The following is a 27913-nucleotide window of genomic DNA, read 5'->3' as shown; positions in this document are numbered from 1 at the left end:
TTGCGATATTGATAACGTGTAGGATTAAATAAGCCTGTGTCGTGTAAACATGTGATGTTCCTTAATGTTATTGACAATATAATAGAAAGAAGGCTGGTCTTTTCTTTTCTTTTTTTTAATCATTGATTATATATTCTTCAGAGCTGTTGAAAGTCCTTCTGCAAGTCCTTAACCTAAAAACCTGTATTGCTCTTTATGGTTTTTTTTCGGATCGTTAACTTCTCCTTGCAACAGAGCCACTTGTGCAACTTAAATACTTAGTGTAGAATCTTTAAGGCGCAGGAGGATTATGTGACAACATCTCAGGCTAAACCCTTTACTGTAGTATCCGTACGCCGCTTCATGCCACTGAAGTTTTCCTTAAGAGAGCAAATTCAGGGCCACATCAGCTGCACATCTGGGCTATTTTCAGATTGTTTTGATGCATGACTTTGAGGGTATGGCTCAGTGGTTTTATACATTTGCAAATTGGAGTACATTGTCTATATATGTGTGTGTGTGCGTGTGTGTTTGGAAATATGTGTGCTAAGCCGTTCTTGTCGGTAGGATCTTTTGTCTCAGAGAGCCTGTTCGTCCTTTCCTAATCTCCCCTTGATGCTGCCTTTACCCATAATCCTTTCTTTCATTAACTGCCCTCCTCGTACAGCGCCACCTTTATTGCAGTCTTTCACTTTCTAATTGCACAGAGACAAGAGCCATGGGAGGTTTGTGTGTATGCGTGCGTTTGCGGGGAGAGTGTGTGGTCGTTGCATTCAATGCATCTGAGTGAGAAGTTGTGTTTGTGGATGGCGAGGCACAAGGAGGGGGGCTAGCTTTACACTTGATTGCACAAATAATTTCACATGTTGAAAAGGGCTTAAAGAAAGACATTTTAATCTGGATATTAAGAACAATAAAAGGGGTCATCGCTGCAGAAACAAGGTTGGAGAAATTGCATATTTGTAAATTCCTGATTCATTTGTGACTTGAAAACATTTTCTCTGACCCGTGTTATAAAAAACATAATCAGATTTACAGCAAGAGGGGGGATGAGAGGGTAATGTTTCCAAAACATCCATCCACTGGCGTGTTGAATTAAAAAACCCCAATGTTTTTGTGTTGTTCGCACAAAGTGAAAATAAGCAGGAGGGAGGCACCGAGAAGAGGGAGAGAGAGGGGTTCAATTTGGAAAACACTCATACTGATGCATATTTATGAGCGCGTGTCATAAATGCACTTTATGATAAGGCAAATAATTCACAATTTAACATATTCTATAAGCAGAGTTAAAGAGCGCCTTGTTTGCCATTCCACAATAACCCTCTGACAATATAACCCCCTCCACCACCACCACCACCACCACAACCTGTCTGGTTGTTCCGCCAGCCCTCAAAAAGGCCCCATACTTTGTTACACACTGGCCCCTATTGGCCACATTGTCACTTGGCCAAGTAAGTGCATTTTCTACAAATGGCTCAGCTTATTTTTACTATTAAAACAAACTTGACAAAACACTTATTCAAAATGGTTGTAATTTTGTAATATTTTTTTTGAATTTCTCTAGCATTTATAATTTGTTCTGCTTTTTTTCACTAGGGTTTACATGTTATTTTTTTTATTTTTTTTTATTTCAAGCAGCCAGACAAAAAAACACATTCCCCCCCCCCCCCCCCCCCCCCCCCCCCGAGTCTGAGGGTATGAATATCCCCTTGTCAGAAACATGGAAATTGACCCCAACAGTAATATCCCCCAATTAATGTCGGGAGTTTTCTTTTTCCAGGGTGGAACTGGCCCGTCAGTACTTTTTTTTTTTTTTTTTGCCGCTAAATACATGATTACACTTAAGCCTCTGTCGTTAGCTGCATCCAATTTCCACACACTCGAAGGAACACAAGGTCACACTGAGGAACAGCAAAGATGGAGGTCCAAGTGAGGGGACCCAGGAATTTAGACACGTTTTATTGTTTTGTATGGAAAGCATTTACAATTCTAACTATTAACAGAGTTGAACAATATAGTAAATGCTGATACATATTGACTTTACACCACAATGGGGGAAATTAGGTGGTTGCCGTGCAGGTTTTTCATACAGAAACAAAAGTGGAAGTAATAAACAATGACAAACTGAGTAATAAATAACACTATACACACACACAGTGTAGTATATACATATTGCACACTAAACTTGAACTACATATAGATGATAAAATAAAAACACCATCCTAACACCCATATTGTCCACTGAGCGAAAGTTTTGCACAACAAGAAAAAAGCAGATCAAACATGGAGAAAGGGTCAGGTGTAATAAGCTCTGCTTCTTCCTACTCCTTTTTGTACATTGTACAACGGCGATGCACTAATTTTTTTATTTAAATTATTATTATTTTTGAGGGGCAACATCAAAATTGACAAAATTGTCAAGTCTCATTTCTTTCTATTTTTAATAATTCAATAAAGCAAGAAAAGGAAATTAATGAGAATTGTCTTTTTTATTACCAATAATCAAATATATTATAAAAAATGTAATGTAAAAATGTAATAAAAAAAGTTAATTAAGAAAATATTATATATATATATATATATATATATATATATATATATATATATATATATATATATATATATATAAAAAACAATACATCCAAAAACAAATAAACCATTACCTCTACTAAGCTATATGTTAAAAAAAAACAACATGTTTTTATGTTGTTAGGGACATGAAAACATGCATAACATATGGTGCATGCATTTATCTTGCAAAAAAAAAAAAAAATCACATACATACATATATATATATATATATATACACACATACATATATATCAACGCGGTCGTTTATTTTGTTTGCGCTGACAGCTTTTCAAGAGTTCCTCTTCCCTATGCAAACGAGCCGACTCTCTCCTCACGCTGAAGTGATATGAACTGCTGAATATAAATGATGGGGATAGGGAGGAGGTGGGGGGCGGCGGGGGGTGTCGGTGTGATTGATAGACCCTCCCACTCGCCACCCTGCTAGACAGATAGAGATTCAGACAGACAAATGCATCGCTCTTCCTCTTTTTCCTCGACAAATCTAATCAGCGCCGGCATCAGCCATACATTATAAAAATGCTAATTTTCTGCAAATTAAAAAGCTCCAATCAGCCACTCAAACGAGAAGGCCTCAACTCCATTCCCCGTTGCAGAAATCACACCTTGCTTGCTCAACGCCACATGAATAAATCTATACCCACTCGCGATGAGTTGCTGCGGCCATTTTTAAATTCCTCAACTTTTCTCCGCCGCGCACCCTCGACGTGTGACGTGCTAAAAGCAGCCCTGATTGGCAGCGCGGCTCGCACCTTCCGCGTTAGCAGGAAACGAGGAGCAGGGGCCGCCGCGCGCAAGAACGACATCATCCAAGTGCTGTTCGTAAGCAATGTAGACAAAAAGCAGGCTTTCAACAGCATGCCAAATATGTGCAACAACAAAAATGTATTTACCGTCCGCTCGCCTCTCCCCAGTGCCCGCCTGGCCAGGTATGTCAGTGCATGTGAGCTTCTGTGTGTGCGATTTTCTTTCAGACGGGGAGACTAGAAATAGGGTAGAAGCCATTACGCTGGGAGAATCACCCAGAGCACCCCGAAATGAGGGGCAGGGGCCTGTCAGCAAGCGCGGGATGTGTATTCGCGTGAGCGCGTGTGTGTGTGTGTGTATGTGTGTGTGTGTGTGTGTGTGTGTGTGTGTGTGTGTGTGTGTGTGTGTGTGGCGGCGAACAGGGTCCAGCCGGTGACCTTGCTCCAATGAGCCCTCCGTGATTTATTTACCGTGCCCTTATCCGACCTCTCCTCCCTCGCACATGATCAAGTGTTCCGGCGATAAGGTAGAATCTGCTAATTATTTGGAGAAAATGGCGTTTTTGGTACAAAGAGAGGTCTGTCACCCCGTCCGGGCTGTGTCGTATAGCATCTTATTCCCCCCTCCATTTTTTCTGCTCACTTTAGCTCCATCTCCTGAGCCAATATGTCTGCCTCGCCCCCCTCCCTCCCTCCCTCCACCTCACACATCTTGTAGTGAGGATAGATGCTATCTTTATGGTGTCTTTTCCATCTTTTCCGTGTTTCTCTCTCCTTCAGCCACCCGATTGGTCAGAACTGGCAAAAATTTTGAGAAACACCTTTTTTTTTTTATGTGGGACTGTGCGCGCATATGACCATAATTGCACCCCTCCCTATTTCTGCCCCTCACGTTTCCGTCTCTCGGCAGAGCGGCAGCAGGCTATAATTTGAACCACCGGAGCCAATTATGTAGATTAGCTCGCCCCGGGTTGACCAATGACCCCCCCCTCCACCCCCGTTTACAAATGCGTACAATATGCAGATGATCCCCAAAATGCTTTCCTGAGGAGTCAAAACAGCGCTTGGACTAACATTGTTACAACGCCAACCAACACACTTCTGATAATGACCTAACCCTCCAAATGTAAATAATCCCATCCTCCATTTTGCCGGGTTTTCCTCCTCTTCATCCCTCCCTCCCGCCATACCGTGCTCACCTCCCCTGTCGTTGCAGCCGGTCTGTCTAATTAGCCGTATGGTTTACCTTGGCTCAGTGGGGCCTTAGCCGGGTTTAAACAGGGAGATGGACGCTGTAACCCTAGACTGTAATTAGAGAGCGGCGCGCTGAGGGCACAGCACTGCTGACACAGAGCCTCTGTTCCACCACACACACACACACACACACACACACACACACACACACACATGCACACACACACCAAAGCTTGGGAGGCATGGAGACAAAAGGTTTGGGCATCAAGTGCAACCCATCCATGACACGCTTACTGGAACACAAACAGTTTGCCTCCATCTTCGTCCGTATTTCGAGTCTCAGCCGTGCGGTTGTGTTGCAGCGAGATGTCCCCAACAAACACACCAGCAATTATGTCTTCTCCCCTCACCTCATCTATTCTTACACGTCTGCTCTTTTTTTAAACGCCGCCTCTTGCTTTTTACCATAATGTCGCCACATGATTTATTACCGCTTTCTTCTAGATTTTTCCAGCTTTTTTTTTTGCGGCGGGGCCCGTTTCTATTTTCTCACAACTTGCACGTCCACAGCTGATTGCTCTGCAAAGTGTTTGTCCCCCTGCACCCCTTGCAAAAGTTAACTTCATCAAAGCCAGAAACAAAGAGAGCCCCAATCAATGAAATTCATTAATGAAAGCTGAAATGCATTTGACTCGTTTCTAATTACACGCATTGTAGCTCATAATTGAGTGGGGTGAGTTGAGATTACTGTACTGTTATGTGAATGTGCAGTCACAAAGATGGCCGACTATAGCCAGCACAGTGAATGTATGGTGTGACACTGCCCCCCTGTGGCCAAACAGCAAACTGCACGCACTCCCATTCACTCTGAACTTGTCCCATATCAGCACAACCCAAACAAGACTTTGATTGGAGTTCATAGTTAGACAGTTGCGACTAGATTTGTCTGACTTTACCGGCGTCCCCGGGGGACACGTCTTGGCAGTGAGTTCAACAGCAAAGAAGAAGCGTGTGAAGCAGAAGCACAATTGACTTGATTCCCCCCCACCCCCCACCATATTTATTCTTTCCTTTTTTATCTGTCTGAAAACATGAGGTGTTTTGTCAGGAATACATGTCAGTGCAACACTTCTGCTGCGTTCGCAGCTAAACGGTGATTGTAGTTGCACAGATTAGAGCGGAGCGTGACAAAGAGAGCGCGCACTTAAAGGTGTCAGTGTTGTTATCTGTTGTGACAGCTCTGTCGTCGGCACCGAGCGTGAACAGTATACTCCAGATATGCACTGCACAACCTAACTGACCTTCACCCAGGCCCGAAATGTACACTTGCATCCATACCCAGTGTTGGGACTAACGCGTTACAAAGTAACGAGTTACTGTAACGCCGTTAGTTTCGGCGGTAACTAGAAATCTAACGCGTTATTTTTTATATTCAGTAACTCAGTTACCGTTACTACATGATGCGTTACTGCGTTATCTTACGTTATTTTGTATGTAGTATCGGCTAGAAACAGAAGATCTGAGTGTGTTTTATTGCAGCGAAGCAGTGTCGTCCTTCTGATTCTTCCTCTGCGCTCTGTGTGTGTGTGTCTGGGTGTGGGAAGGGGAGGGGAGGGGGGTGCCCAATACAACGTAAACCGTTGGCCAACCGAAAAGTAACCACAGAACACTATAGTGTTCTGTGGTTACTTTTCGGTTGGCCAAGCGGACGTGACGACAAGCTGTCCTCACTCAGGTCCGTGCAGGGGGCGTGCCTTAAGTCCGGCTGGAAATCGGGAGAAATTTGGGAGAATAGGCACTGAAATTCGGGAGGGTTGGCAAGTATGAGATATTCTCACTTCTTTTCTTTTGTCGAGCACAAAGAAAATAAAATTTTAGTTAAATGTAAGTTGTGTCTTGGATCAAAGATCCCGTCTACTGCCCAAAACAACAATTCAAATCTGCCTGGTTAGGCTTTGTGTATGTCACGTGTGCCTTCCTTTGGTGAAGCCAGGTTTACAGTTATGTTGTTATCTTGCTGTTTGTTACTCACGTATGTTATGTTGCAGCTATTTAAAATCGTTTTGTCAATTTGTTCTGGCCTGAAATAAATTGGCCCTTTGAAACATATCTTTGTCTTTGTGTGTTGTATGTAGAGCACATTGCTTAGCAGAGTTCAGTGATGCAAATGCATGTCAAGTTGATCAACAGATTGTATTATTCTCCAGTGCAATAACAGTACTGAAATGAAGGCTAAAAGGGCATTAATGGGAGCTTTAAAAAAAAAAAGTAGTAACTAAATAGTTACTTTTCACAGTAACGCATTACTTTTTGGTGTAAGTAACTGAGTTAGTAACTGAGTTAATTTTGTAATAAAGTAACTAGTAACTGTAACTAGTTACTGGTTTTCAGTATCTAACCCAACACTGTCCATACCCCCCTACTGCACACACTTCTAGTTAGGAAACATCCCAGAACAATGTGACTTACAATGGTACCTCAACGTAAGAGTGTTTTGAGATAAGAGTGATTACGCTTTGACTTACAAGCATCCCCGCCATGAGTTGGCGTAACAAATGTCACAGTGAACCCCGTAAGATACACCCAAGACATCTGGGGCCGTATTTATCAAGCGTCTTAGAGTGCCATTTTACACTTAAGTCCTGAGAATTTGCGAAATTTAGTCCTACTCTCAAACTTAAAAATAAAAGCTATTTATCAACTTTCTTAAGTCTAAGAATCACTCCTACTCTCCACGATATTTAAGAGACCTTCAGAGGTGTCCTAAGTGGTTTGGAGTTGCCAGTTGGGGATGGCACTGAGGCAAGAGAGACGTGCGCGAACGTTCAGGGAGCGGAAGGATGTCCTGGCTTTGTTTGATGACGAGCAGCTGATCAAACGGTATCGTTTAGACAGAGCGGGTATTATTTTTGTCACAGATTTAATAATAAGGGGCGTCATCTCATCAGCAACATCACGCAGCAGAGCTTTCACAGCAGAACTAAAGGTCATCACAATGCTTCGATATCTCGCCACCGGGAAAATTAATTGGAAAGAAAAGGAAACATTTATTTTTGATTCATTGCTAATATTGTTTGTTTGTTTTGTAATAGTTTGTAGTTTATTGTCAAAATATACACTCCCATTGTCCATTTAAATATTTCTAAGATATTTATTTATTCTTAGACAAGGGATTCCCTTCCGTGATTGGTCATTTCTATGGAGACAGAAATGACGTCACCTAAAATTCCGTTTACGGCACATAATAATGTCGTAATTCAGCTCTGAGTGTGACACTTAAGATTCAGTCCTACACTTCGCTGAAAGTGTGAGTAAGACGCTTGATAACTAACTTTTTAGTGCAGCTTTCAGCGAATAATTTCTTTACTCATAAGTCAACTCTTAGCAGACTTCTTAGGAGTAATTCTAAGACGCTTGATAAATACGGCCCCTGGTCTCACTCACTAGCATTAGTTTATACCAGGGGTCCCCAAACTTTTTGACTCGGGGGCCGCATTGGGTTAAAACAATTTGGCCAGGGCCGGGCTGTGTGTGTGTGTGTGTGTGTGTGTGTGTGTGTGTGTGTGTGTGTGTGTGTGTGTGTGTGTGTGTGTGTGTGTATATGTATGTATATATATATATATATATATATATATATATATATATATATATATATATATATATATATATATATATATATTTATTTTAGAGCGCGCGATGATGTCACGTTATCGATGAAAAAATGCATTTTTAGACAATATGATTTGCCTGAGCGGCTAGGAGACACCGTGAGTAGCAAGCGGTACAAAATGGATAAGAAAAGACAGAATTGTTTTTTTTTTAGTACTTGGGACTTCCCGCGGGCCTGATTTTGGACGCTGGCGGGCCGGATTTGGCCCGCGGGCCGTAGTTTGGGGACCCCTGGTTTATACAAAGTAGCTAGAGATTGACATGACTTTGTTTTTCCTACCATGGCAAGTAGTGTTGTCCCGATACCAATATTTTGGTACCGGTACCAAAATTATTTAGATACTTTTCGACGGAGCCCCTAACGGGACATGGGGGATTTTTTTTGTTTGTTTTTTACATATGCATCTCATGTTAATGCAAAAGTTTCTCGTGCGCACGAGATGTTTTCCCATGAGCACAAGAAACATATAGGGACATGGGGAAAACATTTTTTTAGATATGTTTGCAAGAAGTGTGAAGTGAATTATATTTATATAGTGTATATATAGGTAAAGTGTCTTGCCCAAGGACACAACGGTAGTGACTAGAATGGCGGAAGCGGGGATCGAACCTGCAACCCTCAAGTTGCTGGCACGGCCACTCTACCAACCGGCACGGCCACTCTACCAAGAGATACATATCTAAAAAAAAATGTTCCCCCATGTCCCTTTAGGGGCTCCGTACTTTTCTAACTAAAGGGGACCAGAAAAAATTGCATTATTGGCTTTATTTTAACAAAAAATCTTAGGGTACATTAAATATATGTTTCTTATTGCAAGTTTGTCCTTAAATAAAATAGTGAACATACAAGACAACTTGTCTTTTATTAGTAAACAAACAAAGGCTCCTAATTTTGTCTGCTGACGTATGCAGTAACATATTGTGTCATTTATCATTCTATTATTTTGTCAACAGTATTAAGGACAAGTGGTAGAAAATTAATTATTAATCTACTTCTTCATTTACTGTAAATATCTGCTTACTTTCTCTTTTATCATGTTCCATCTACACTTCTGTTAAAATGTAATAATCACTTATTCTTCTGTTGTTTGATACTTTACATTAGTTTTGGACGATACCACAAATGTGGGGATCAATCCGATACCAAGTCGTTACAGGATCATATATTGGTCATATTCAAAGTCCTCATGTGTCCATTGACATATTTCCTGAGTTTATAAACATAATATAAATGTTTAAAAAACGAAAGAAAATGTTGTGATGCCCTAAAATATTGTTGTAATCAAAGTAGTATCTACTAGATACGCTTACTCAATAATTGTCACGTTATCGATGGGAAAATTAATTTTTAAACAATATGATTTGCCCGAGCGGCTAGGAGACACAGAGTAACAAGCGGTAGAAAATGGATTAGAAAGGAAAGATAAAAAATTAATAAATAAATAAAATAAAATCAAAAAATCAAAAAATCTTGGGACTTCCGGTGGGCCGGATTTTGGATGCTGGGGGGCCGGATCCGGCCCGCGGCCCGTAGTTTGGGGACCCCTACTTAAGACCTTCAGTATATCTGTATGTGGAATTAAATTATGGAATGGATTAAGCAAAGCAATCAAACAATGTACTAATATGATCCACTTCAAGAAACTCTTTAAACTTAAAGTGTTTACAAAGTACAAAGAAGAAGAACTGTGATAAACATTCTGGATTTATTCCATCCATCCATTCATTCATTCTCAAAATAATCTTACTCATCTCATCATATGACATATAACTTACTTCACCAATTATTATTTCATGATTTATTCATATTGTGATTACTTATGGAGTATATTGTGAATAAATTGAGAACAGGAAGTGAACAAAAGTTTTAGCAACTGTTATGTAAAAGAAAAGGAGTCGGATTAAATAAACTCCTTTTCGAACATGTTGAAAAGAGAAACTGGAAATTGTGATGTATTATGTTGTATGCTTGCATGTTCGAAATAAACTCAAACTCAACTCAACTCAAAAGTCTGCTTACAGCGGAGCCAATGGGAGCTCTTCTATTCCGACCTGCACTTTGTGTACAACCTTGCCTCACCTCTCTACATCCGGAGTCCAACCAGTGACTGAGCCGTGACAATTCCATCTATACAATCCGATAGCCATTCAAAAAGCGCTAACAATACTCCATTTACATTTTTGTGACTTGAATATTAACCAAGTATTAGTGATGTTGTTATTATAAGCGCCAACGCAGACAAACTATTTATAGCGGCAACGTAATCACTATCTTGCGTACCTACGTACCTCTGCTGCTTCCTCGCTCTCTGTAAGTCTATTCTAGACCAGGGGTGAAACCGGCCCGTGAACAGGTTTTATCCGGCCCGCAGAATGAGTTTGCTAAGTATAAAAATCAGCCAAAATTTTTGAATGAAAGAAACTGCTGTTCTAAATGTGTCCACTAGATGTCACAATAGCAATTCTTTGTATCATTGTAGATGATGCTACATATGTAAAAAAAATATGAACCACATGGTGTTAGTGCACCAGTCGAGGAAAATGAGCAAACTACATAAATAACATCCTGTAATTTGATTTTGATATTTTTTTTATCGTGAGATTAAAAATTAACATCAATGAGTTGACTGATGAATATTATCACATCATTTATTCAGAAAGTATAAATGACGACAAATAAAGATAGAATACTATTAACCGCAACACGTAAGTGTAAAAAAACCCAAAAAAAAACATTATGATTTGTACATTTTCAGAATGTGCTTGTTCTATTTTTAAACAAAGAAAACAATCTGAAGTTGTCTTTATTTTTAAGTTATCATGCCGTGATTTTACCCGTCCGGCCCACTTGGGAGTAGATTTTTCTCCATGTGGCCCCCGATTTAAAATGAGTTTGACACCCCTGCTCTCGACCATAAGTCATGAATCTCACCTGAAAAGTAGATGGCTGAGCATATGATTTGACAAGTTGGGACACTTTAACAGCCATTTATGACCTGGAACTGGCAAGAACAACATAAGTGCAGTTCCCTTTTAAGTCATTACAGAAAAAGCTCTATAAATATAATTCGCTTCACTTCAATTTCAACAAATAATTTTTATATCGGTGCATTCTTAATATATGGTGGTACCCCGGCGTAGAGGTGACTCAGCTTACAAACTTTCTGGTATACAAGCGGTCTCTCGGCTAAATGTTATGCTTTAGATTACGAGCAAAAGTTCAGGCCAGCAAATGCTACAGTGGACGCCCTAAAGCTCTAAAGATACAAGCAGACTGGCTTACTCGCTAGCATTAGCTTAAAGCTAGAGATCGACATAACTTAGTTTTTCCAATTATGGGAAGAGAGAAACCGGGTGTGAGGGACAGTGCTGAAAGAAAGAAATCATCAAGAACATGGCAGAGCAATTCGAGTGCATCAATACTAGTTTGCATTGTACTGAAGCAGGATGAGTAACGCCAGCCAAAAATGTTTAAATAATATCTAAACAGCGGATATTTATCTTTGAAAATATGGAAAAGCTGCTTTTGGGTTGTTTGACGGGGAAGCAGTTGGAAGGAGATCCTGTAGAAGTCCACTCTCCAAGGTAAATGCTGTACATTATTTTAGAAAACTACTACTTGCATCTTTTTTGACAATATTTCTTACCTGAAAGTTGTTTTTCTTGATTTGCCTCGATTCTAGTGTGGTTAGTATAGAGCAGAGGTCGGCAACCCGCGGCTCCGGAGCTGCATGCGGCTCTTTGATCACTCTGATGCGGTTCAGCTGCATACTTGGTGTGGGTTCACAGTGTGGCGCATTATTAGTAAGAGTGTTCAAGTTTTTATACCGCCACCGTCAGTGTAACCTGTGTGGTTGTTGACCAAGTATGCCTTGCTGTCATTTACGTGAGCAAGCAGACGCTCCATACAACGTGTGGCTGGGCAGCACGCTGGTTGTAGTGGGTGCTAAATGCTGTAACATCACGGCACGTTCGAGAGAACAGTTGCCCTGAAATTTGTAGTCTGTCGGAAAAACCGGGAGAGTTGACAAGTATGACGCTGTCAAGCGCCATTCATATAAAACCCGCGGGCCGTACTAACATTCAATTTTCATATTAAGGTGTGGGCCGCGTGTCTGAGACCCCTGGTTTATACATAGCACAAAGCAAAAAAAACAACATGTATGCAGTGTTGTTTCATTTTCAATTTCAAAAGATTTTTGTGACTCCCATTGTTTTCTTTAATTTGTGAAACTGGTCAAAATGGCTCTTTGACTGGTAAAGGTTGCCGACCCCTGGTGTAGAGTCATAGCCATAAAGGCAATGTTAATAATTGGCATAATTTATTTCAGGGATTCAAGTTTCGGCCTTGGTTTCCTCATTTTCGATTTCAGGCAAGAATTTTAATTCGGGTGCATGTCTAATATACAGTGGTTCTTCGGCTTAAAAAGGTGCCTCAGCTTACAAACTTTTCGGTATACGAACCGTCTCCCAGCTAATTGTTATGATTTAGATCAGTGGTTCTCAATCTTTTTTCAGTGATGTATCCCCTGTGAATTTTTTTTTAATTCAAGTACCCCCTAATCAGAGCAAAGCATTTTTGGTTGAAAAAAAGAGATAAAGAAGTAAAATACAGCACTATGTCATCAGTTTCTGATTTATTAAATTGTATAACAGTGCAAAAATTTTGCTCATTTGTAGTGGTCTTTCTTGAACTATTTGGAAAAAAAGATAAAAATAACTAAAAACTTGTTGAAAAATAAACAAGTGATTCAATTATAAATAAATATTTCTACATATAGAAGTAATCATCAACTTAAAGTGCCCTCTTTGGGGATTGTAATAGAGATCCATTTGGATTTATGAACTTAATTCGAAACATTTCTTCCCAAAAAAGAAATCTTTAACATCAATATTTATGGAACATGTCCACAAAAAAATCTAGCTGTCAACACTGAATATTGCATTGTTGCATTTCTTTTCACAGTTCTTTTTGACAGACATTTTAGTGACAAACCTGAGCTTGTGCTTCACTGAGTTTATGAACTTACATTCATATTTTGTTGAAGTATTATTCAATAAATATATTTATAAAGGATTTTTGAATTGTTGCTATTCTTACAATATTTAAAAAAAATCTCACATACCCCTTGGCATACCTTCAAGTACCCCCAGGGGTACGCGTACCCCCATTTGAGAACCACTGATTTAGATCACAGGCAAAAATGTAGGTCACGAGCCTCCCCAGCACTAGTTGGCCTCGCAAATGCTACAGCGAACGCCCTAAAAATACAACCGGAACATCCGGTGTCTTAAACGCTAGCATTAGCTTATAGCTAGAGATTGACATAACTTAGTTTTTCTACCACGGGAGGAAAGAAAGTGAGTGTGAAGGGTAGAGCTGGGAAGTGTATTCATTGAATTGAAAAAATAAATGATCAAAAACATGCAATTCAAGCGTATCAATGCTCGTCTGCACCATACTGAAGCAGAATGGGTAACGCCAGCCAAGAATGTTAAAACATTATCTAAACGGCAGACATTTATCTGTGAAAATACGGAGACGCTGCCTATGGTGTGTTTGATGGAGAAGTGTCTGAAAGAAGATGCCGTAGGAGTTCAATGTTGTACATTATTACTTTCCAGTCTTTCCCCACATTGTGTATCATATTGCCGCTTCACCACATTGCATTTTTTATTATTAACATTTTATTCAAGAGCATATTCTACAATTTTTATAGTCCTAAATTAAGGATTTTCAAGCATAAACATGGCTAAATAAACTGAAAATATCAATACTACAGTAGAATTGACCACTAGAGGAGACCAAACCAGTCGGAACGTGCCGCTCAGTATCAAGGCCACTGATTGGCTCAGCCTCAGGATGGCACCGCTGTAGTGGCTGCTGTTGGCAGGAGCTCCATGTTCTTGTGTCATCCTTTTGTGTTCCTGATGTTTCCCCCTTGTTTTCATGTGGGGGTTATTTGCCTTTTGGTTCGGGACCCTTTGGGACTGTGTGACAAGGGGTGGCACTTTCGTGACTTCTGCTGTGTTTTTTTATAAACTTCTGGATCTGCCTCCCGGGAGCCTTTTGGCCATGGAGACCCAGCTGCTGGGTCTCTGCCACACCAGAGTCCGTTTGGAGAGACTGGAGGAGATGCGGATGAAGAGACAGGGCTGCGGAGCTGGCGCCGAGCGCCGGGACAGACAAGCTTCACAGTGTCTTGGCTGAATGAGCAGGTATCGGACACCTCGGTCTCCTTGGACGTATCCTCGCTCATCCATGCGGACTGGACACTGACCGTGTGTTGGTGGGCGGCCGAGGGTGGAGTCTGCTCTTGTCTCTGGCCATGCTCCCTCCACCCCAGCAGACGATGGCGTGGAACACCGCAGAGGCCACCACAGTGTATATGTTTTTGTTTTTTTGTTGTTGTTGCCGTTTTACTTTTGTGGCTGGTTGCATCAGCTCTGCTCTTTTTAATGTCCTTTGATGTTTCCCTCTTACACAAACAATTACGCAAGGCGACTCGGTAAAGAATCTGGGTATTATCTTCGACCCAACTCTCTTGTTTGAGTCACACATTAAGAGTGTTACTAAAACGACCGTCTTTCATCTCCGTAATATCGCTAAAATTTGTTCTATTTTATCCACTAGCGACGCTGAGATCATTATTCATGCGTTCGTTACGTCTCGTCTTGATTACTGTAACATATTATTTTCGGGTCTCCCTATGTCTAGCATTAAAAGATTACAATTGGTACAAAATGCGGCTGGTAGACTTTTGACAAGAACAAGAAAATGTGATCATATTACGCCTATACTGGCTCACCTGCACTGGCTTCCTGTGCACTTAAGATGCGACTTTAAGGTTTTATTACTTACGTATAAAATACTACACGGTCTAGCTCCAGCCTATCTTGCCGATTGTATTGTGTCATATGTCCTGGCAAGAAATCTGCGTTCAAAGAACTCTGGCTTATTAGTGATTCCAAGAGCCCAAAAAAAGTCTGCGGGCTATAGAGCGTTTTCTATTTGGGCTCCAGTACTATGGAATGCCCTCCCGGTAACAGTTAGAGATGCTACAGTAGAAGCATTTAAGTCCCATCTTAAAACTCATTTGTATACTCGAGCCTTTAAATAGACCCCCTTTTTTAGACCAGTTGATCTGCCGTTTCTTTTCTTTTCTCCTCTGCTCCCTCCTATCCCTTGTGGAGGGGGAGACACACAGGTCCAGTGGCCATGGATGAAGTGCTGGCTGTCCAGAGTCGAGACCCGGGGTGGACCGCTCGCCTGTGCATCGGTTGGGAACATCTCTGCGCTGCTGACCCGTCTCCGCTCGGGACGGTTTCCTGCTGGCCCCACTATGGACTGGACTCTCACTATTATGTTGGATCCACTATGGACTGGACTCTCACAATATTATGTCAGACCCACTCGACATCCATTGCATTCGGTCTCCCCTAGAGAAGGGGGGGGGGGGGGTTACCCACATATGCGGTCCTCTCCAAGGTTTCTCATAGTCATTCACATCAACGTCCCACTGGGGTGAGTTTTTCCTTGCCCTTATATGGGCTCTGTACCGAGGATGTTGTTGTGGCTTGTGCAGCCCTTTGAGACACTTGTGATTTAGGGCTATATAAATAAACATTGATTGATTGATTGATTGATTGATTGCACGTGCTTATGTGTGCTATAGCTATGAGGTTTTTTCCCCCTAGGCCTCAGTCTGGACCCCATCTCCAGGGCCCCAGGCTTAGACTGAATATTTTTATTTCTCACCCCCCCCCCCCCCCCCCCCCCCAACGTTGACCTTTTTCTCACCTTTTTTGAAAGGGGCGCCGGAAGTTGGCAGACCCGTCAGCGATCCTGTTCTGTCTCTCTGTAATGTTTGTCTGCTCTTGAATGGGATTGTGCTGAAAGTCTTAATTTCCCCTCGGGGATTATTAAAGTATTTCTGATTCTGATTATATTTGACGTCGACAGGTTTCTCATAATGTTGAAAAACGAATTTAAAAGGTCGTCAACAGGTTTTTTATGCTGTAGCTCTGAAAATATTTGATTTGTAATAAATGATTCGTACTTCGTGGAAATTGATTTATTGCGGTCATGTATAGTTCTGTGTAATACATTTTATTGTATTGTTTTTATACAATATTTATTGTCTAAAAGGCATGTTACTGTCAGGAGTTGTAGGTGACGAACCCCAAGATGCAGAGAAGGCGGAAGGCATTGTGCGGGAAAACATGATTTAATGTCCAAAAGTAAAAATAAAGAAAAGACACAAACCAGGAACTAGGAGGACAAACTGGAAACAGGGAACAGGGATCCAGCAAACAGGAACTATGAACAAAAAGATAGTAAGCTACAGAATATAGCTTACCGCTACCGCATACAGCTACACTGACATCGACACGACAGGTAGGAACGACAATAATCCAGCAGTGACTGGAGGGCAAGGCAGGTATAAATAGCAGCTGGCTGATTGACACCAGGTGTGGCCAGGTGCCAATCAGCCACAGCTGAGGGGACAGCACTCAGAGAGAACAACAGGAAACTGAACCAAAATAAGAGTGCTGACAGGAAATAAAACAAACACAGAGGAAAAACTAAAACTTAACCAAACTGTCAGGGACAAGCCTGACAGTTACATGGTAAAAGAGTGCTGTTTTGAGTGATCACTAAACGTTATGTCAATGCATTTCATTGGGAAACGATTTGAGATACAAGTGTTCTAAGTTAAGAGCTCCGTCTCGGAACCAATTCTTGTACTTGTAAAGCATTGCTGACCTATCCAAAGTTGTGTGGGATTTAGCAAACTAGTAGTACATCATTATGCTCACTCAGAAACAAACCTTACGTCCTTAAGCGGAAGTAATGATTGCAGAAAGGGAAGCGTGCGTCCTGGATGGAGTGCGTGATTGCGAGTGTGCGTGAGCGAGTGGGCATGGCTTCTCATCTCGCTAACCTGAGCTAACCACCCGGCAGTAACAAATGTTCCAGCTCTCTGATAGGGCAATTAAAATCAGCAGGGGCACCGCGCTGACGGGTGAGTGTGCGACATCCATCATCTGAAACAATCAGGCCTGGCGAGTGTGTGTGTGTGTGTGTGTGTGTGTGTGTGTGTGTGTGTGTGTGTGTGTGTGTGTGTGTGTGTGTGTGTGCAAAGCCACAGGCCGTTCTTAATACAGCGAGTCCCTGTGACTCTCTAATAACTCCATGACATCAAAACATACAAGTCCTTATTTCCCAGGTACTGCACAGGAACTGCTGACATTAAAAGACCAAGAAAGAAAAACCAGGAAATTGTTTGGAGAAGGCTTGGTCTTGAGATTAATATGAATACATTTTGTTGTGAATGTAGAATTAATTGCCCAAAAGATAGGGGTGCCCTGATACAACTTTTTCACTTCGGATACAATACTAATATTAGAGCCTTGCATAATGGTTGATACCGATATTAATACGATACGATATCAGCACGAATCACAGTACATACTTTTATTGTTTTGTAGTGTGGATATACTCCGAGAACAATGACAGGTATGATAAACACTTTAACAACAGATTAGACAATTTCATGAATAAAAACAAAAACACTCACAGACAATCAACACGGATACAGAGCCAACATCTCAACATCAATGGCATTAATCGAAATAACGGAAGAGATCACAAACGCAATAGGTAGTAAAAAATGTGCTGCTGCAGTGTTTATGGATTTAACAAAAGTATTTGACACAATTTATCAAAGCATCTTAATTAAAAAAAAATAGAAAGGTATGGAATCAGAGGGTTGGTCTTGAACTGGGTTAGAAGCTACTTAACCAACAGGAAGCAATACGTGAAGATGGACGAACACACTTCTACAGAGCTGAAAATATTTTGTGGCGTAACTCAGGGATCAATACTTGGACCAACTTTGTTCAATCTCTATATAAATGACACTTGGACAAAGGACTTAAAGTTAGTATTATTTGCAGATGATACAACTGTGTTTTGTTCAGGAGAGAACACACAGACGCTAATACAAATATTAACTGAAGAAATTAACAAATTAAAAAGCTGTTTTGACAAAAACAGACTATCTTTGAATCTCAGTAAAACTAAAATAATGCTATTTGGTAAGACAAGAACACATTTTTGGGTGTAATAATAGATGATAAGATGAATTGAAAATGTCGTGTAAAAATATACAACATAAAGTAGCAAGAAACACGTCAATAATGAATAAAGCAAAACATGTTCTGGACCAAAAATCACTTTGTATTCTCTACTGCTCACTAGTGTTACCATATCTGAGTTATTGTGTAGAAATATGGGTAAACAACTACAAATGTGTGCTTCATTCACTAACGGTGATCAATGAGAATAATACATAATGTTGGATATAGAGAACATACAAAACCTTTATTTATTAAATCACAATTATTGAAATTAAACAACTTGGTGCATTTGCAAACAGCTAAAATGATGTACAAAGCAAACTATAACCTGCTACCCAAGAATGTACAACAATTATTCTCAACAAAAGAGAAGAAATATAACCTTAGAGGAAAATCTAATTCAAAACATTTGTATGCTCTTACGACACTTAAAACCTTTAGCATATCTGTATGTGGAATGGATTAAGTAAATAAATCAAACAAAGCACCAAATATGATTCAGTTTAAGAGATTGTTAAAACTACAAGTGTTCACAAAGTACACAGAACAAGAATTATGATGAACATCTTGAACCTTTTTTTTTTTTATTACTGAGACAAAGATTATTTATGTATTTATTATTTGTTTGCTTACTATGGTATATTATTTATTATATATGTGTTCACTGTTCTGTTACAGAGAACAAGGAAATTGGATAAAATTGCTCTAGTATGCAAAGGGATAGGATTAAATACGCTCGGCTTCTTCCTACTCCTTTTCGGACGTTCTATAATGAAACAACTGGAAATGTGTGATGCATTACATTGTATCGTATGCATTTCCAAATAAACTGAAACTGAACTGAACTGAACTAACCTTATGACAGATTTACGATTTTTAAGTGGAAACTTCATTTCGTTATGCGAAGCTACGAGAAGTGGACAGACTCAGTCAAAAGTATTTACGGAGGAGTATGAAGCCGGACTCGAAGCAATGATCTCAGCTGCTTACTACTCTGACTTTGTTGGATAAATGTGAAAAAAGGGAGGTAACACACGAGTGTAACAAAGGTAAATAACATCAAATTTTAACTATTTACTTTATTACATGTTGTAAAAGTAGTCAGTGACACTCATTTGTGGATGTATTAGCCTCAACCCAAGTGAACTGAATGCTAACAAGCTAACGCTAAAGCCAACGTCTTCGTGTTGTCGGCGTGGGATAAACACTGACACTTATTATCTATATATTGTTATTTATAGATTATCAGCAGCATTTGTATAAACTACCCTGAACAGTGGAGTGTGGTGGAAACACAAACCACACACTTCTACAGGAACCTATCGATCCAGGAACTAGAAAGTTCCAGGAACCAAATGTTCCTGAACTTTTGGTGGAAAAGGGCCTATTATTTGATACTACCCGTACGGACTATAGTCCACCGGTATATTAGCCGCACCCTCTAAATTTGAAAAAATAAAAAAAATCCATATATTAGCCCAGGGGTTGGCAACCCAAAATGTTGAAAGAGACATATTGGACCAAAAATACAAAAAACAAATCTGTCTGTGGAGTTGCAAAAAATGAAAATACGTATATAATTATTATAATGAAGGCAACACATGATTTAAGTGTCTATATTAGCTATAATAGCCTACTATCAAAATGACTGTCGCAGGCTGAAGCAAATCGTTGACAGAAATGTTTAAATTTAATATTTATTCTACACATTTTTACAACATTAGAAACCATTAGTAAACCAGAGGCTACTTAGAAGGTGAGATAACTCCTGGAAATTACTGGCCAAAAGGTATAGATGTGTGTGTCCAAGTTAAAGGAAACGGCAGGCGTCTTTTAATAGATTTATTACAATCTTTGCAAGCTGGGTAACGTTTGCTGTGGTCTGGAACAACATGGCACACAAACAACTATCAGAAATGCAAAACCAAATTATATACAAAGAGGATAAAAGTAAAGGAAATTAAATGAGCTCAAATATACCTACAAAGGAGGCATAATGATGCAATATGTACATACCGCTAGCCTAAATAGCCTGATTAGCACTCCAACAAGTCAATAACATCAACAAAGTGCACCTTAGTGCATTCACGCACAGCATACAACTTTTGGTGGACAAAATGAGACAAAGAAGGAGTGGAAGATTTTACATGTAAACAAACTGTTGTGTCACAGTACACACTATGGTGTGTTCAAGAACCGCCGAAATTAGGACAAAAGATGTTCACCAAATACTCTCATCAGTGAAGCATACACACAAACATATTAAACAGTGGGCTTTCTAACAATTAGGAAGGTCTGTGTCATGTTTGTCCTCAAGCAAAAACCATACTAAAACTAAAAATATTTTTCCCCCATCTTTTTCTATTTTCAAGCCTTTTTTAAAAATGATCTAGGGAGCCACTAGGGCGGTGCTAAAGACAGCATGCGGCTCGAGAGCACCTTATTAGCCGCACTGAACTATAAGCCGCAGATTGCTTTGCTTCGTGCTATTTAGCTGAATCACAACATTTAGTACACACCTTTCACAGCAAAATTTTTGAATTTGTTAATTCAATTAATGTGTTGTCAATATCTACCCGAGTTTATATATGAGTTTGAGTTAAAGTTAGACTTTTGATAGTGTTAATATTTTAACTAGATATCGACCGATTTTCTGCACCGATATTTGGCATTTTGACATAAATCCTTTTTATCGGTATCTTTTTTTTTTTTTTTTTTGTTAACAACTACAACATAGCTACAGCAGCAGATACAATATGTACACATATGACACCAGTATTCAGTATTTAAAAAAAATAATTAGTGCCCCAGCACCAGCCCGTTTGCCCTGCATGAGAAGAGTTGCCTGTTTTATTTCACTGCAGCGCTTACGCGGCCACGCCCCCAGGCCAAGAAAATATTAAATTGATATGAATTAATTTCAGTGGGTGACGCTGTTTTACAATATGAGTTGTTCAAGGTACAACCTGCGTCACAGAACCAGTTAACTCATAAGTTTTAGGCACCACTATAATAGATTACATGTCTTCCAAAGCACTTTGATCACACCACCTATACAGTGTTTGTCTTAAAGTATGGAGAGAGAAAAAAAGAGTCAATCAAAAAGTGCATGAATCAGCCAAAATCCGACTTTAAATGGGCTTAATTAGCCATTTTAAAAAGGAATTGATTGGAAGTGCAGAGTTGATTTATTCAAGTTGTGATAATTGTGGCACGTCATCAATTACAGTGGAGAAATTATTTAAAAAAAAAAAAAAAAATGCAGACTGAACAGTTCTAAATGTCTTTTTTCCGAGTTGGTATTTGCTGATTCCAGCCTGGTCCAGAGGGGAATATTGCGACAAGGACAAAACATTATGTATCTGCGCCAACAGGCCCTTTGCCTCCGAGTTCAGAGTATCAATGACCTGTCAAGCATGCACACCATTCTTGATTGAAAATAGATAAGAATCACTCACAAATAGCAAAGGTGTGTCACTTTAAGCCAAGATTTAATTATTGACATATGCTGTCAAACGTGGCCCGGCGGTGAGAAAAGCGCACTACGAATCAGTGGCAAAACCCCACGACACATGAGTGACAATCATTGCTAGACAGTCTGACAAGGTGACACTGAAGAATGTCCGACCGGTGACTGACATTCAGCACTTAGCTAGGCGCTACACAACTGCGGTTCATTTCAAATTAGCTTATCCATCAAGTTGGAAAGTAGCTGACTCTGAGTTTGGAACTTTCTTGAATGTCCTTTTGCTATTTATGCAGTCATTTTAGTTTGGTTGTGCTGGAGTTTCAGGGTGCGTTCACAAACAAAACTCTGGCTAGTTTTCTCTACTGGTGCAATCTGCATGGTCCAGTGCAGGGGTGTCAAACTTACGGCCCGCGGGCCTGATCCGGACCGCGAGATGAGTTTGCTTAGTATGAAAATGAGCGGAAATTTTTTTGAATTAAATGAACTGCTGTTCTAACTGGATTTCGTGATAGCAATTCTTTATATCCCCATGCCGCGAGAGCGTGCATGACTTCAGAGGGGGCCTTGTTAAGATAGACACTACCTATTTACACTGCTTATTTGTGATGGTATACAAAATGTGGATTGTCACGTTCATGCCTTTATTGTCAAATATGTTGTTGGTAATGTAACCTGTAACATTTATACCAAAATAAATGCTATAGATAATTTGTACATTCCGTGTTGCATTTATTATGACTGGGGACACATTTTCTGGGCGCACATAAATATGCTGCAATAATATGTATCCCCGTACAACTTCATGTGCGAATATTGGAATGAGTCCAAATTCACAAGTTCTATTGTAGATGATGCTACATAGAGTATGTACAGAATAAACCACATCATGTTACATAAATTGAGGAAAATTTGTAAATTATATTAATAACATCCTGCAATTTGATTTTGATATCATTATTAATTTCACATTGTGACAGATAAAAAAATATACCAATGGGACACACTTGCCAAACCTCCCGGATTTTCAAATTTTCTCCCGAAAATCTCCCGAAATTCAGGCGGAGCTGGAGGCCACGCCCCCTCCAGCTTAATGCAGACCTGAGTGACGTGTCGACATCCTGTTTTCACGTCCGCTTTCCCACAATATAAACAGCGTGCCTGCCCAATCATGTTATAACTGTAGAATGATCGAGGGTGAGTTCTTGGTTTCTTATGTGGGTTTATTGTTAGGCAGTTTCATTAACGTCCTCCCAGCGCGGCAACAACACACAACAACAGCAGTCACGTTTTCGTCTACCGTAAAGCAGTTCGTCTGCCGTAAACAGCAATGTTGTGACACTCTCAAACATGACAATACTGTCATCTACTGTGCAGGCATATGTGACAATAACATCTAGGGATTTTAGAGAGTGCAGTGCACAACTGCGCACACAACAAGGAGACGAAGCAGAATGCATCATCAGAGAGGGTGTTCAGCATGGTTAGAAAAATAGTTACAGAGAATAGAACAAGGATGGACAATTCAACCCTTAACTCAACAATGAGTAAATGAGTGTTATGTGTGTGTATATGTGTAAATAAATGAACACTGAAATTCAAGTATTTCTCATATATATATATATATATATATATATATATATATATATATATATAGCTATATATAGCTGGAATTCACTGAAAGTCAAGTATATATATATATATATATATATATATATATATATATATATATATATATATATATATATATATATATATATATGAAATACTTGACTTGGTGAATTCTAGCTGTAAATATACTCCTCCCCTCTTAACCACGCCCCCGACCATGCCCCTTCGCCCCCTACCGAAATCGGAGGTCTCAAGGTTGGCAAGTACTGTATGCAATGGGAGCATTTTAAAATTCTGCCAGACTCAATTTCACCTATTTGACTTATGATCATGAACACATCATTTATTCAGAAAGTATAAATAACGACAAATGAAGATAGAATACTATTAACCGCATCATGTAAGTGTAAAAAAAAAACATGATTTGTCCATTTTCAGTATGTGCTATTTTTAAACGAAAGAAAACAATCGGAAGTTGTCTTTATTTTTAGGTTATCATGCCATTTTACCAGTTCGGCCCACATGTTCCTCCATGTGGCCCCTGAGCTAAAATGAGTTTGACACCCCCGGTCTAGTGTGAACCAGACTTGTGCAAAATTCCTGAGATTGTCTCTCAAATTAAATTCCATCCAGCCAGTGTGAATGTTGTCTGTCTATCTGCGTTGGCCCTGTGATAAGGTGGCGACTTGTCCAGGGTGTACCCCGCCTTCCGTCCGAATGCAGCTGAGATAGGCTCCAGCACCCCCCGCGACCCCGTGAGGGACAAGTGGTAGAAAATCGATGGATGGATCCATCCATGTTCTATCCCACTTATCTTTGTTAGGGTCATGGGTAAGCTGGAGCCTACACCAACTGACTTTGGGCAAATGCAATTTCATGAATTTAAATTGAGGTTGCAAACAGGAAGTAGAATTGCAATTCAAATCGGAATTGAAGGAAGTACAAATTCTGTGAAATTCCAGTTTTGATGTATTCCAGAATCATGCTTTACAGTACATTCCATACATGACTGTTTTACATGTCATTAAATGTTACTATTATGAACCTCATGTACACATTAAATGGTCAGTTTCATATATTTACATTCAGTTTCAGGTATAATAGATGGAATTGTTTTACCTTATGTTCTGGCAGCGTTGCTTGCAACATGACCCCAAGATGCAGAGATGGAAGGCGACGTGCAGGTGGGATGGTCCCTTTATCAGGAATGGCAGCAAAAATCCACACAGTTAATTAAGGAAAACACTGTGGCATCAACATGTCTGAATTGTTCACCAAATACTCTTTCTGCTCTTTTATATGACTTCCCATACTACCTGGCATGCGCCATTGTTACCCACAGGTTTGCTTGCCAACCTAATCAAACATATCTACACGTCAAACAGTTCGCCTACAATAGCGTGTCGTCATAGTGTGAAAATAAAGGAACCCAAAGATACTATTGCTATCTAACCCTCATATCTCTCTGAACCAAACCTAAGATTAATCTAAATGGGAAAACAAACTACCCCCGGGGAGTTGGTATGATCTGATGTTGTCTGTGATGACATCATCAACCTCACAAAACCAGGAAATACCTGGCGGCTCCGCCCCAAACATTTCTGAAGATGAGCTTCCGTCACATGTAAGCATCTTGCAACAGTTAAATTAATAAATTTATCTGATACACAATGAAACCAGTACTCTTTTAAATGCTCGCAAACCAATACCATAATGACGTGAATCAGACCTGTTGAGGCGAGTGATGAGTACCAAGTTCATCCACTCTGTCACAGGTATGCAGAAAACATCAAAGCACTCAACGCTTGGAGTAGTACAGCAGGTGTGTGCCTGATTGGCAATCAGGGACAGGATGTCCGCAGGAGGTGGAAACTCGAAATAGCGCTGGAACAGAAGTAGCTCCAATACAGAAAAATAGTAAACCTCAGTCCAAACAGTCATGGAGAATCTTAACAATATTTAATCTGAAGATAGTAGGGGTGGGCGATAATGCAAACTTTCGTATTAACATTATTCCAAGTAAACATAAGGCTAGTATTGCTGATACTGAAACTTTTTACTTGAAAATCTTCAAGATCAATCAATAATGTTGTGCTTTTACTTGTCATTTGTTCATCGTTATCTGAATAAAAACATATATACTGTATATAACTAGAAAACCGGGCCCTACCTAACAAAAATGTTAAAAAAATTGTGAAAACAGACAGTAATCCGGATCGCCCCCAAAATGCACGTAATTTCCAGACTATAGAGCAGACCTGGGCATTCTGCGGGCCACATCCGGCCCTTTGTACGTCCCTGTCCGGTTCGCGTGAGGCCAATCATAAATTACTAAATACATTTAAAAAAGTATCTATCTCGAGTGTGCAATACAACGGTGCTGCTTTTGTTTTGAAAAGCGTTATTTGTATTACTTCCGTGTGGACGTATGCTCGTGCGCGATTGTGAGTGAATGTGAACAGCTGCAATCACAAATTACAAAATAAATTTAAAAAAAACATCTATGTCGTAAGAAAGTGTTAAAAATAAAACCATCAAAAGCCATCTGCTTTTGTATAAAGATAAGTTAGGTTAAATGAAAATATTATTATTATTATTTATCATACGATACATCAAAAATAATTTGAGCAAAATTTAATTGAAATATTGTCGGTGTGGCCCTCCAGCAGTGCTCGGGTTGCTCATGCGGCCCCCGGTAAAAAATAATTGCCCACCCCTGCTATAGAGCCACACCCACTAAATTTTAGAAGAAAACAATTATTTATATATTAGCCGCATCGGACTATAAGCCGCAAATATACGTTTTGAAATGAGTTAATTACATGGAAAACTTTTGTAAATGTGTTTTTACATACCTTAATTGTTTGCAAATGGTGCCTGTAACACGGCAGTAAAAACGGCTGATCAAACAAAACAGATGTCATGGTCATGGAGCCACTAGCTGCGGAAGCTAGCTCTCCAATCAGCTAAACAGACTCAATAACTCCACGGTGACGTTTTGGTGGATTTCCGTAGGAATTTGTGAAGCTGAAACAATACAAAAAGAATGCCGTTGTAAGTTAATAATACTAACACAGACACTTGTTAAATGTGTTCGCATATTAGCTAATGCTAATGACGCTAGCTTCATTACAATACAATAGCACGCACAAATATGCATAAAAGCAGTCTTACAGACATCACACATGGCAGGGTTGGGTAAGTATGAGTAGTTTTAGTTATATTGTAAAACTTACAAACTTTGCTTGGTGTGATGAATGAAGAATTATTTCAAGCAGAAACGCTATGGACTGTTTTACTTTCGGTTCAAGGCAAAACAGGAAGTACATTTTCAACCCGCAGCACCTGCAGTGAGCGAACTCGTCCAAAAGGTGTCGCCATAGCACAAACATCCATTCATCCATTTCCTACCGCTTGTCCCTCTCGTGATCGCGGGGGGTGGCTGGAGCCTCTCCCAGCTGCATTCGGGCGGAAGGGGGTGTATACCCTGGACAAGTCGCCACCTCATCGCAGGCCATAACACGCAATTAAACTTTGGTTTATAAAAAAAAAAAATATTGAACACAAAACATTAAGGCTGTAAGCGAAAAAAGTCTGGAATTACTGGTAATCAATTGTTCCTTTTCCCATAATCCACCTATAACTTTTTGAGCTATCCATAGCAGAATGAACAACAACGGAGCGAACACTTTAGTTTGTCTCCGCTATGTTTGTCTCCGGGGGGGGGGGGGGGGGCGGCACACACACACACACAGAAGCTGAAACTCATAATGTAAACATAAGGTAACCAAAAGTAAGGTAACCTCAATCCAATACTCATACTACCTTGGTATGAAGTGAAGTGAATTATATTTATATAGCGCTTTTCTCTAGTGACTCAAAGCGCTTTACATAGTGAAACCCATTATCTAAGTTACAATTAAACCAGTGTGGGTGGCACTGGGAGCAGGTGGGTAAAGCGTCTTGCCCAAGGACACAACGGCAGTGACTAGGATGGCAGAAGCGGGGATCGAACCTGGAACCCTCAAGTTGCTGGCACGGCCGCTCTACCAACCGAGCTATACCGCCCGGTATCGATATTATCGATATTTGTGTCAATCTGCTCATCCCAACCACAATATTTTAGTAGCTTTTGTTAACATTCTAAACATAGTGGAATGTTTGACTTTTTCCACATACAGTATTTTGTTAAAAAAAAAAAAAAAAAAAAAAAAAAATATATATATATATATATATATATATATATATATATATGCATTTTAAAAAAAAATAAAACACATGATCTTTACTGCCCATTACGAAATGCAAAAAAACACTTCATTGTGTTTTTCTTTTTAGTTTTGGTCTTACTGCTAGAGGGAAAACAACCTTGACAAAGCAATCATGACTAACCACGTTTGCTGACTGGCAAAGGTATTTATTTTATATTTAAAAGTCAAAAAAGAGCATTACCGACACCAACATATTTTCCTTTCAATTTTGCCTTCAACAATGTTCACAGATTGAGTCATGAACA

The 27913-nt window shown here is 39.8% G+C and overlaps 1 long non-coding RNA gene across 2 annotated transcripts in view; it reads right to left on the bottom strand.

Moving 5' to 3' along the window:
• Window positions 1-25219, bottom strand: part of LOC140678943 (uncharacterized) — a 206134-nt gene extending 180915 nt beyond the window's left edge. Inside the window, exons 1-2 of one of the 2 annotated variants that reach the window (XR_012050525.1) lie at window positions 25127-25219; window positions 24517-24593 (exon numbers count right to left, since the gene is read on the bottom strand). This is a non-coding gene — a long non-coding RNA (uncharacterized lncRNA). Of the gene's footprint in view, window positions 1-24516; window positions 24646-25126 lie in introns of those variants that run through there. The other variant, XR_012050524.1, reaches the window with a different exon arrangement.
• Window positions 25220-27913: the final 2694 nt, after the last annotated feature.

The sequence above is a fragment of the Nerophis lumbriciformis genome, linkage group LG07, assembly GCF_033978685.3.
Source record: "Nerophis lumbriciformis linkage group LG07, RoL_Nlum_v2.1, whole genome shotgun sequence".
NCBI classification, from domain to species: Eukaryota; Metazoa; Chordata; class Actinopteri; order Syngnathiformes; family Syngnathidae; genus Nerophis; species Nerophis lumbriciformis.
Note: the sequence above shows the minus strand (reverse complement) of the source record. Positions and strands in the feature narration are given on the sequence as shown.